This window comes from Lynx rufus, unplaced genomic scaffold, assembly GCF_022079265.1.
Source record: "Lynx rufus isolate CCGP_SWC_20201006 ecotype Redwood Valley unplaced genomic scaffold, mLynRuf1.p SCAF_4, whole genome shotgun sequence".
NCBI classification, from domain to species: Eukaryota; Metazoa; Chordata; class Mammalia; order Carnivora; family Felidae; genus Lynx; species Lynx rufus.
In genome coordinates, this window is record NW_025814856.1 from 152558908 (window position 1) to 152571730 (window position 12823).

At 42.9% G+C, this 12823-nt stretch overlaps 1 pseudogene; it reads right to left on the reverse strand.

Annotated features, from left to right (window-relative positions):
- Positions 1–11669, reverse strand: part of LOC124523483 (protein Shroom3-like) — a 102428-nt pseudogene extending 90759 nt beyond the window's left edge.
- Between the last annotated feature and the right edge of the window lie 1154 nt (positions 11670–12823).

The following is a 12823-nucleotide window of genomic DNA, read 5'->3' on the forward strand; positions in this document are numbered from 1 at the left end:
CCAGGATTAAAACTGCTCTGTCCTTTATCCTGACCAGAAAAGTCACCCCTTAATTAAATTTATTGTTATTTTTCACCTGCCAGGAAGTCCCATACAAAGCATATAGAAATGCATTTGTTGAAAATTATTTTAGATCTTTTTTTAAAATCCTTATTTTTGTTTTATAATATGTAATAATATAGTCATTGACTGCTTAAAGCATGATAGATACTCTCCCAGTTCTTTATATGAATTGATTCAAATAGTTCTCACAAAAACCCTAGGAGTTATATACTGTTCGTATCACCATTTTATGGATGAAAAAAAGAAGGCTCAGAAAGTTAAGTAGATAGCAGAGTCAGGATTTAAATACACACCATCCGAGCCCTTAACCACCGTGCTAAACTATTTTTCCATTTAGCCAAGCGCATATGAAAGTGAACTCAGCTAGTGAGTTGATAATCACATCATTTATTAAAAATTTACTGAGTGACTACTGTTTGCAACATAATAACCGTAGCATTGTAGACTGGAGAGTAAGCTAGATAAAATCAGACTGCTTAATTAGGGGAGCTTTTTGTCAAGTGAATGAGATGGGAAAGCACAAAGCTAACTAAAATGTGAGGTGGTGCGTATTGCCCTACAATGCAAGCACAAACTGAATAACAGGAGCAGAGAGATAGGTTTATTATAATTATTTTTGTGGGGTCAGACAGCACTTTATGGAGAAAGTGGCACTTGGGCATGCCCTTACAGCATGTGAAAGATGTGGACAAGTAGGGTTAGCAAGATACAATTTCTGGGTGGAGGGTAAAATATGAACCAAAGGAAAGAATGGCCAGGCTTGTTTGCTGTTTCTAGTTTGAGACGGAAAGTACTATAGAATCGCATAATGTTAGATTTGATTGTGTTCACAGAGATTATTTGCTCTACATAAACGCCACTGATAGAGAAGCGAAACCCTAAAGAAATATTATGCACCTGTTGTACTTATATGAGCTCTTATTACAGCAAGGATGAAGGTTGCAAAGAGAAACATGAGCTTGAAAAGGATAAGTGGTATTCATCTGACGATTGAAATTGAATGCCCGATTTAGGAATTTAGATTTCGGCAGAGAGTCAATGAAAGGCTTTTTTTTTTTTTTTTTTTTTTTTTTTTTTTTTAAGTGTGTTCAGTAGGGGCGCCTAGGTGGCTCAGTTGGTTGAGTGTCCGACCTTGACTCAGGTTATGATCTGTGCTGACAGCTCAGAGCCCGGAGTTTGCTTTGGATTCTGTGCCTTCCTCTCTCTCTCTGCCCCTCCCCTGCTCATGCCCTGTCTCTCTCTCTCAAAAATAGATAAACATTAAAACATTTTTTTGAAAAGTATGTCCGGTAGTCTTTGTTGATCTCTGGATGCAGATCAGAGTTTAAATTGCACCTGTCACTTCTGTCATTCACAAACTATATTGGAGGCAAGTTCATTAATGTCTCTCTTGATGATAATACTATTTCCTCAAAGATTTGTTCAAGGATACCTTAGATATCACGTCTGAGGTGTTTATCTAATACTGGCATAGAGTATATATAAGAGTATATGGTATCGAGGGGCACCTGGGTGGCTCAGTTGGTTGAGCGTCCGACTTCGGCTCAGGTCATGATCTCACAGTCTTTGGGTTTGAGCCCTGCATCAGGCTCTATGCTGATGGCTCAGAGCCTGGAGCCTGCATCAGATTCTGTCTCTCTCTCTCTCTCTCTCTCTCTCTTTCTTTGTCCCTCCTCCATTCACACTCTGTCTCTCTATGAGAATAAATAAATAAAACATAAAAAAAAGAGCATAAGGCATCAAGTACATATTAAGTGTACTTAGGTACACAATTATTATATTTGAGTTTTATGTCAGTGGCTTGATAGAATCTATGTTTTAAAACAATAACTGACAAGAAGTGGATCACATTTTTCAAGTGAAAAAATTGGAACCATGTTGATCTATATTACAATGTCCCAGGAAAGAAGTGAAAAGTTACTGAACTGGATAATTAAGAAAAGAAAAATCAAAGTCTTAAGGATGCAGAGTCTATAGCATTTGGTCACTGATTACATGTGAGAAGAAACTGAGAGAAAACATAACTGATGGACAGGGCAAACGGGTATCCCTTTAATAAAATGAATTAGGAAGCTAATCCCTACACCCATGGGTTTTAGGGAGAAATGAGGGACAGTGATCTATGTACAACTCTTGAAAGAACTACGTGAAAAGAATTATCCCCAGGAGAAGTCATGCTTTGGGAAATTTTCACAGATGAAGATAGGGACACAGTGGATTTTTCGGGTGACTGATCGTGTGGTCTAGAAGACACAGTGTCTCACTTTGAGGTTTCGGGTGGCATATGAGATTGGGTCAATTCAAGATTTAGTAAGCCACATAGGCAGGACGATGTTTAGGTGAGAGAATCCGGGGGGCCCATATTTTCCGTGGTGACTGATACAAACAGAGACAGAAGGCTTGACGGGATTGTCTCTGATGGTCTCCAAGACAGATTTAGATGTTGAGACTACAACTGTTGGAGAAAGGTGGGGGGTAGGGTGGGGGGAGCTGCAGGAACACATGAAGTTATGTTTTCATTCCTTGGCACCTTCTTGCAAGGCATTTTGAGAACCTAAAAGGGGCCACAACATACAGAACACTGTGAGAGCTCCATTACCTCTGACGGCATTGAAGCTGAAAATTTTATTTTGAGAAAGGAAAGAAAATGAGAAAACTCTTCTGTACAGCATTCCGAACACCGGTGAAAAGATCCTTGGTGAAATGGAAGTGGTTGAAACCTTAGCAAATATGCTCAAGCAATATTTGAGGTTAATGTACCAAAGAAAATTAAAGATCAGGCTTAATCAAATATGGTTCATAGACTTTAGAAAACAATTAAAAATGCTCAGTGATCTTACAAACCAATAAGAAAAATAGCAAACGCCCAAACGTACATAAAATAATAAATAAGGGTCAGAAACCAAAACAGCCAATAAAAAAATAAAACAAAAAAGCTTAGGGAAAAATATTCAATATAGCTGTTATTCAAGAAAATATACGATAAAATGAGATAACACCCTTCCCTTAACATACGGCAAACTTGCAATTAAATTCTACCTAATAAATATCTAAATATTAGTGTATAAGTATATTGATATATATGTGTGTATGTATTCATCTCCGTGTTTGAAAAGAGGCAGGAAAATGAAATTTCTCTTCTGTTTCTGAGGAGAGTAAAGAGTTAACTTGTAAAATGTTCCCAACAGATACCTGATTTCATATACTAAACGTGTGTATAATGTTCACATACTCTGACCCCTTGAATCCATTTTTGGCATATATCCTAAGGAAATCAGATGTATACTCAAGGATTTATTTGTGTGCATTCTCATTACAACATCATGAAAGGAGATATCGGAAGTACTCTAAATATTCAAATAAGGATAGAAAGCAGTTACGTCCCTAAACGTCAAAGTCTATTGAAGGATTTGGACAACACTGAAAATATTTTAAATACATTTTATTATGGAATATTAGATCCACATGAAAGAATATTCATAATATGCATGTACAATCTGAGGCATGATTGAAAGAACACGCACGAACCACCTAACAAGCTAAGCACTAGAACATTCTCAAATATCACTGGAGCTATCAACAGGACTCTTACTTATACAACTAGTATACAAAAACATATCCCTAATTTCTTGATTGTGTTTATAGAATTATTGAAGGGTGACATACATACAGAAAAATGCCCAAATCATACATATACAGGTAATGGATGTTATAAACGGACATAACCAGCACCCAGATCATCAAACTGAACATTAGAAGTCCTCCTTGGGTTCTTTTCCTCGTGCTTCTCCCCAAAGGATAATCATTATTCTGACTTCTAATATCATAATTAGTTGTGTCTGATTTTGAACATTATATAAGTGAATTCACACTGTCTGCATTTTTGTGCGCATCTCACTTTTTTCTAAGCATTGTAGGTGTGGATATCTCACTTCCAGAATGGTGGAGTATGGTATTCTGAAAATCTGCTCCTCCCTATAAGAACAAGAACATTGGCAAAATCTGTTAAAATCAGCAGTTTCAGAATTCTCGAACAACGTGCAACAAAATGAGTAATGTTTTTACTCAAGACAAACAGTGGAATCTTGGTAAGAACAGACAGTCTTGTGGCTTTTTAACTTGTTCTAATCCCATCCCTTCTCCCCAGCTCCATAGTAGCTTTAAAAAAACCAACCATGGTAGCTGGGAAAGCAGACAGACTGGCACCCACAGGATAGGGAAGAATGAGTTTGGAACACCCCAAAAGCCCATTCCCACTGATTTGCCACATTTGACCCTTCCGGAAAAGCTTCATTCTCAGAGTATGTTTTTATTTCACCTGACTTGGAGCTCACTCAAAGTGAACTACCTACAGGGCCTTTTACAAAAACAAACAAACAAAAAACAAACAAATCATTAGCAAATGTTTAACTTGCAGCTGCTTGAGGTGGCATTACCAGTTGGGGTTAAGAAAAGCCTGACCAGACAGAAAACCTTAAAAGGAAAAGCAACCTGGGGAATCAGACATCCCTCAGCAGCTTTGAGAAGCTCTAATATATTCCTGGGAATCTAAAAGGCCACACACATATGCAGAACTGAGAGCATGTGCAAAGCTATGCACATGTCCAGGAAAGACCTGAGAAGGCCCCAAGCTCTCACCTCTGGCTGACCTTGAGACTCTGTACAAGCAGGAAGTAAAGGCTAATGCAGAGTTATAAACTGCCTCTTGGAGCACTGAAAACAAATCTCAACATGTATTAAACATGCAATAATCAAGTTCAGCAAGGGCACAGAACACAAAATCAATACACAAGTATCAGTGGCATTTCTGTACACGAGCACTGAACAATAGGAAAATGAAATTGGGAAAGCAATTACTTTAAAGGGCATCCAAAAATAAAATACTTCGGAAACTACTTAAACACAAGGCATGCACGGGAAACTACAAAATGTCATTGAAAGAAATTATAGAAGATTGACACAGAAAGAAAAACATCCCATAGTCCTGGATCTGAAGAATTAAAACTGTTCAAATGAAAATACTCCCCAAATTGATCGATGGGTCAAATGCAACATTCCTGGCTATTTCCTGTCTCCTACCGAGTAAAAGGCTGTAATGCTGTTAATACTCAAATACCATGGCTCTTAGAATTCTATTCATATGAAAAACAGTATGGATCTTTTTGCTTCTGCAGTTTCCTCATAACCATTTGTTTAATGCTGGTCACATTATTATCCACGATACAGCATCTTCATTGTGCGCTCCATGAATACTGGTTCCCAATGACTCAAAAGTTGTTACGTTGCTTCACTGATGATAACCACAAAGGCCAACATTATCTAGAGAACAAAGGAAAGTGTAAACAGTAATTCTTTATCTGGTCATACTAACGTTATGATTTGAGAACATGAAACAACACATTTCCAACTCCATCTCTTGAACTCTTTAGGCCGCAATCACTACATTCTTAGAATGTGATCTCGTGTCATGTTGTCCATACCTTCTACATACTGCCACCGGTAGAGAAGAGAGGCAAGGACCCAGTGTTCAGAACAAGCGTGGATCCATTCATGTAAGGAAGATCCATCCCTCATTGAGGATGGTATAAGCTTGGCCGAGGAAAGCACAACCATGCCACGTTGGTTGGAGTCCAGAGGACATTAATCAGAAGGTCCCTTGGGCATTATGGAGGTACCGTCTCAGCACCTTCAGAGGAATTAGGTGCAGCCATTCCTGAGGGACTGCCTGGAACATGATGCAGAACTTGTGAAGAAAGTGGGTGACCTCCCTGGGGACTGATGGTGGGAATCCTAAGAATAAATATTGGCTGCTGCGATCCCCGTTACCCTTGGGTGCTACACACCTGAGGCACAACCATGGTCCAACACAGAAGGGTAAGGGGTCCATGCAGGGTCCTACCCATGAGACTCATTCCCAACGGCTGACAGCGGACCATTGCTAACTCAGAGTTCTAAGCTTGTCCTATGTTCAGTCTTGGATAAAAGTCATCCCAAACCAATGTGCCAGCACTATGCACATTGTGCATAGTGGCCCCGTCTCACTGGAGTGTCTAGCCAACCCCACTGTCTGTTTAGAGGGTCAAATATCTGAAGTGGAAAAGCAGAGACTGTGGCCCACATAGCCCCTGGTATTGACTCAGGGCACCCCAGCTGGAGAGTATTACTAGCCATGGCAGGTTTGAGCTACCGGGAGTTAGAAAATTTTGAGTTTGATGCTTCCAGTGATAGAAACTCATATGGGACCAGGTCTAGACTCTAGGTACACTGCCCAGAGAACAGTGCTGGCCCTGATGAGTTCCAGGCATAGGCTGGTGATGACTTAGAACATTGTGGGAAGGCATTCTGAAACATGGGGATGCCTGAAGCGTGGGGGCACAGAGCAGGAGCACCTCTCGCACAGGTCTCAGAATGGTATTGGCACAGACTACTATTAGTTTACCAAAAATCCATTTGCTTTTCTTCTAGGCAGGCAGCAAGATGATATTTTCTAGATTTCCTTAGAGTTAGGTATGACCATGTGAGTTCTAGCTAGTGAGTTGTGTGTAAATGTATGGAAAGAAATGGTGTATGCCACTCTCTGACTTAACTTATTATATACTCTTCCTACATGACATTCTGCTCGCTTTTCCTTTGTTTTATTGGATATAGGTAAAAATTCAGGGTAAGCTTGGGAACTATGGACCAAAGATGACCTAATTGGTCTTGGTTATATGAATCATTTAGTGAAACAGAGCCCTCTACCTGCCCTGCAGGTTAAATCTTGAGAAAGATACAGGCTTCTACTGCATTAGACCACGGAGATAACAGAGTCTATAGTAGCCAAACTCATACAGTAATATTTTAAGACTGTGTATATTTATGTCAGAGTTCTTAAAGTTATTAAAATTAAGCCTGTGAAATAATTTAGAAAAGGAAATTGGGGCCACTAAAGACCAAAATAAGTCTATTGAGCATTTTGCCCTAAAATTAGATGTGGATGGTAATATTAACTTCACACATAAGAGAAATACCATGGATGTAGTTTATCCTAGTTGTAGTAAGGCTATTGACCACACTTCTCATGGGTCCCTTTTGGCTGTATCCTTACGAATACAAAGGTAATGTATAAGGAGCTATGTCAAGATGTGAAAGTTTCTAGCCAAGTTCTAACAGCTCTGTCATTGTTTCTCTTTCTTCATTTTTAGTAGCAGCTTGGATGGAGGCAGATGAGAAATGCTTATCTAATTTGCAGGTGATGAAAACCAAGATGAGATAATACGATATGTCAGAACCAAGATTCAAAATGATAGACTGAAAAGATGGACTGAAATAAAGAAAATGAAATTCAGCAAAAACAAATGTAAGATACAGAATTTAGTTTTAGTGTCACTTACCTCAATATGACAGATAGGGCTTAGTTTAAAGGGTAAAAAATTGAGGACAGTTCTCAAAGAAGTAGTTGAGAATCCACAACCTGCCAGATATGTCACCAAAATGATACTATAGTTGCTCCTAAAAAATGGCTCAGATAAAGATTAGGAGCACAGATAGATCTAGAACCCTTAAAACAGGGATTTGCAGTAGAGGTGTTTTGGAAATTTGCAGATGTAATTGTTTTTAATCATTCCAGACCTTTTGGCAATAGTGAGCATTACTATCCAGCAATGCTACACATCCTACAGTACATGAACCAGGTCATGTTCAAAGAATTTTCCTTTGTCATTTTTGACCTTCAAACGTCCTACAGGGTATTATTATAGGCAAACATTGCTTATAATCACCTAAGCTTAAAACCTAACTACATGTAACATAAAATCTTAATATATTACTACAGAGTATTAATTTTCCAGGTGTATAATTACTAGGTGTAAAAAGGGAAGCTTATACTTTGGTTTTTGATCGGAACTCTAGTAGGAGCTATTTACAAGTTCACAAAATTATGTCCCTAGTAGCCATACTATTCACTCCTGTATCAGCTAGCATTTGAGGTTGGTGCATCAATGCAGATTTTATTTATGTACAGGTGCAATCATCTGTTTTCTTCGTTATGTCTCCCATTTTTTGTTAGCCTTTTGCATATTGAAATACACATTATTTTGTTATATGCGACTCTTTAAAAATGTCTCCTTTATATTACACTTAGGATATTACATTATTTTTTTTTACTATCTTTAGCGTGCTTCATCTCATTAATGTTTTCCCAAAATACAAAACTCAGAGATCATTGTCTATGTCCATCACAAAAGAGAGTAAGATACGTGGTTAGCATACAGACATAATGATCTTTTTCATTTTTAAAAATTTAAATAACAACAATGTTCAAAGCTTTACAGTTTTCTTTTATATGTATGTTACTTTTTAAGTCTTTAAGGCTTTGCAGACCCTTCATGAGGACTATTTGTACTTGTCCTCAGGGGGCACCGCCCACAAGTAAGGAACACCATTATGCCTACATTCCTGAAGGTGACACACACTGATTTATGTTGCTTCAGCTTTTTAAAAATGAAAAATAAATAAATTAATTAATTAAACAAAAACTGAAACACATCAAACACCCTCCAATCAGTTCTCACGATTTCATGAATTCCCTTTCTAGTACAAAGTAATAATAGGAAGGGGTACTTTCCCGACAGCATTCAAGCTCTCAAAGATCAGTCATGAAGAGTGAGAAGGAAAACATTGGCTTTTTACAGGATACAGTTGTTTCCTTTTATCCAGAGGAACCCCACTAATACAGTTTAAACTGCGGTTTACATTGAATCCTTTTTCGGCTAAAATTGTATTGAAATCAAGGGCAATCCTTTGGTTGGGTATTTCAGAAGAGGTTAAAGTGGAGAGGAAGTTAATGTTGGGAAAGTGTCACTGAAAGTACACTCCCCCCCCCCCCCCCCCCCCCCCCCCCCCCCCCCGCACACACACACCAGGAGTCATTTCACTGGCAAAGTTGGGGGACAGAGCCAGAGTCCAGGCCTGAGGAATGAAAATCCAAGGCAAGAACCTCCAGCAGACCCGTGCCTTGCTCCGGGCCTCCTGTGATCTTGCTGCCCAGCTTTTGCTGCTTAGGGAGGAGGGTTGACTTGTTTTCACAAAACGCTGGTCATCAGAGTTGCTCTTCAGAAAGGCAGTTGGTCAGGGGCGCCTGGGTGCGTGGCTCAGTCGGTTAAGCTCAGGTCATGATCTCACGGTTTGTGAGTTCGAGCACCCTGGGCTCTGTGCTGACAGCTCAGAGCCTGGAGCCTGCTTCGGATTCTGCGTCTCCCGCTCTCTCTGCCCCTCGCCTACTCACACTCTGTCTCTCAAAAATGAATAAACGTTAAAAGAAAAAAAAAAAAAAAAAGAAAAAGAAAGAGAAAGGAAGGTACTTGGCCAGGATGTGGAACACCAGGCATTCCCACGGGTCCTGGAGGGTCGTGGCGCTCCCTGGGAAACACAGCCCCTTCCTCTGCGCGCCCAGGGGCTCCGGCTCAGCCTCCCCTGAGCCCCCCGCCCCGGTCATGTTCTCAGGCTTCCAGTAGGAGCTGCTGGGGGTCAGGCAGGGGGACCGAGGACAGGCTCAGCGAGGACCCTAGGGGGTGGGAGCGGGGAGGGGGGGGTGAGGAGGGGCGGGGTCACCCTCCCCTGGGGTCACGTGGTGCGGCTCCCGCAGGGTCTGCAGGGAGACAGACACCAGCTCCCCTGCTCGAGGTCGCCTTTCCAAAGTAGGTGGCCTCGAGAACGCAGGCTTGTGTGCCACCCCACCCCCACCCCCACCCCCACCCCTGGGCTGTTCTCGTCAGCGTGGGCGACTTGGGTGGAGGGCCCGTCGTCCTGCCACAGGGCCTCCTCGTCCTGGCTTCAGAGCCCGAAGGTGCCCAGGCTGCGGAGCTGGTGAGTGTCCTCGGGCCCCGGGTGGGGGGTGGCGGGTGGCAGGCCAGGCCCCTGTCCGCACCCCTCCTCAGCTGTTCATCCTGTGGCTGTCAGGAACCCTCTTCCAGCTTTGGCTCCCGCCCTCTTTTTTTTTTTTTTTATTAAAAGTTTATTTTTCAATGTTTGTTTATTTTTGAGAGACAGAGCGTGAGCAGGGGAAGGGGCAGAGAGAGAGAGGGAGTCACAGAATCCGAAGCAAGCTTCAGGCTCCCAGCTGTTTTCACAGACCCCGCTGCGGGGCTCGAGCTCAGGAACCATGAGCTCAGGACCTGAGCTAAAGTTTCAGGCTTAACCGACTGAGCCACCCAGGTGCCCCTTGGCTCCCCCCTTTTAAATTGCTGCTCCCCACTGTCTAGGGCTTCAGGGAATTCAGCAAACCAGATATTGGTATTTGTGTCCTCGAAGTCACCTCCCAAGGTATTGGGAGTTGGGAGGGCCCTGTTGGGCCTGTGGTTGTGGCTGTAACGGAAGCTGCCGACACTCGGGGGTCCGGGCTTCCTTGCTTCTGCTGCTCCATCTTGGAAACCTCCAGCCCCCAGCATGGTGTCTCCTGCACGGATAGCCCCGCAGAGCCTGCTCCCGCCCAGAGTGGATGTGTGCTGGTGTGGCAGGCAGGGTGGCTCCTCTACCTGGGGTCTGGATGGTAGGAAAGTGACCAAGGTGTGGGTTCTCCCCTCAAACCTTGGATAGGAAACTGGTCTGTCCACCGGGCTCCTGTGATCAGTCACAGCTTTCCTTCCAGCGTCCTCTGCCTGGGCGTTGGCTGGACAGGTGGGCAGGCCCTCCAGGGTAGCCCTCCTGGGCTCCCCCTCCTAGCCCCAGTCTGTTTTGCTCCTTAGACTTCCAGGAATGTTGTGGAGAGAGGAAAAGGCTGCCTTGGTCCCGCCACAGTTGCTCGACAGGCTCTGGACTAGGCCTTCTCTCTCTAGCCTTCATTGTGGTCTTTGTGGAGATCGTCCTCCCAAGGCCCTGAGATCCTGGAAGATCCCTTCTCTTCACCCACTTGCTTGAGGGGGTTTGAGGCTGTGGGAATTGCTATATGATGTCTTGCCCTGGGTGCCCTTTCTCTCACTGAAATCTGAGTTGTTGCCTTGGAGAGGTGTGGGATGTCTCTTTAGAGAGGTATTGTCTTCGTTTTCAGGTAGGGAAGAGAAATAGACTTTGTGGGAGATACATTTGGCTAAAGTTTCAGGTTTCCTCTCTACTGAGGACATTGAGTCGTATTCTAGGGGCTCATCGAAGGCAAACTCAGGCCTTCTAGATGCATTTTGGTTTCCGTTCTCATCAAGGGCGGCCATCTTGTCACAAGCTTCCCGAGGAACTGTATGTCCACTTTGCTTGGCCAATGCAAGTTGGAGTGTGCTGCTGTTACTACTCGTGGGAGGCTGGGGCACCTGGGCAAAGTGTGCCTCCAGGGAGGGTACCAGGTGGATGCCAGTCAGCGGCAGAGGTTGGAAAGGTTGGGCCTTCTGGGTGTAATTCTGCTTGGGCTATACCGGAGGGCTATTTTCTGGACTCTTCTCTAGCGCAGTAAGCAAATATTCCTCTATGAAGGGAGTTTTTAGGCAACCTGCAGAACTGTAGAACTGGGAGAAGGAGGAGCTATAAGCCAAGCCCCTGTTGTTACAGAGGTGTCTGAGTTGGTCAGTGCTGCTGCTGGACTCGCCAGGGGAAAGAGAAGGATGGGGGGGTACCCCCCCATTGGGTTCCAGGCTCTCCATGCTCTTCTGGGAGTAGCACCGTCAGGGCCCTGCCTCACAGAAGCACGGTCTTAGTTGTAGAAGAGCTGAAATGGTGGCTTTGGGGTCAAGGATTGCCAGTTGTGCCTTGAGATGTTTAGCATCATGCTGGCATTGGGTTGGTTCTCCCCAGATTTGGTGTGAATGCCAAGAGCGAGGTCAGCCTGCAGGTTCACTGCACCTTGGCCTCAGCAAAGCTTTGTTCCTCCTGTCTACGCTACTTTCCTGTGCTGGGGGTCAGAGATGAGGTGCTTTGGGCTAAAGGAGTCAGAGGTGACAGTGTCTACAGGGTTCAGATGTGCACACCCATCTCATCGCCTCTGGTGTGGCCACAGCCATCCTCAGGGCTTCACAGGCTTCAGGCCAACTCCAAGTTCAAACCTTGCTGCCGCTCGGCACTTAGCCACACTCAGCCATGGGCCACTTGGCCATGTTGTGGCTGTAGCAGCTACAATGGTCAGGTCTGTGGTTCAGGGCTTGAGGGCGCTGAATCCAGATGTATTCAAATATTAATTATTTAAAATTTTTTTTACAGGTAGATTAATTTTCTACTAATACATTTCAAGGATTGTGAAGAGAGTTTTACAAAATATTTATTAATACAAAGAGGTGTTGAATCACATAGGTTTGAAAGCCACTGCTATAAATGTCTATATCTCATCTATAAAAAATTTTGATGTCCTTTATAATTTAGAATTAGAGTGACAGTTTGTGACATGCTAATAAAGAATTTAGAGTATAGGCCATTTAAGGAAAATGTCAGATATCTGGGGATAGAGACGATGTGAGAGGAACTTTATTGAACACATAATATGCACCAAGTATTATGCTTGTTTATTTATTTATTTTGAGGGGGTAAGGAGCAGAGAGAGTGAAAGAGAGAATCCCAAGCAGGACCCCTGCTGTTAACGCAGAGACCCAGTGGGGATGAACTCCAGGACTGAACCATGAGATCACCACCTGAGCCAAGATCAAGAGTTGGATGCTTAACCGACTGAGGCGCCCAGGTGCCCCATTGTCCTTTTTTATATATCATTTAAAAAAATGTTTACAGTAAAATGTTTAGGTAGATATTCTTTTCCCATTTACAACTGAGGAAGCTCAGAGCATTTAAGTAACTTGTCTGGGTGGAAAAG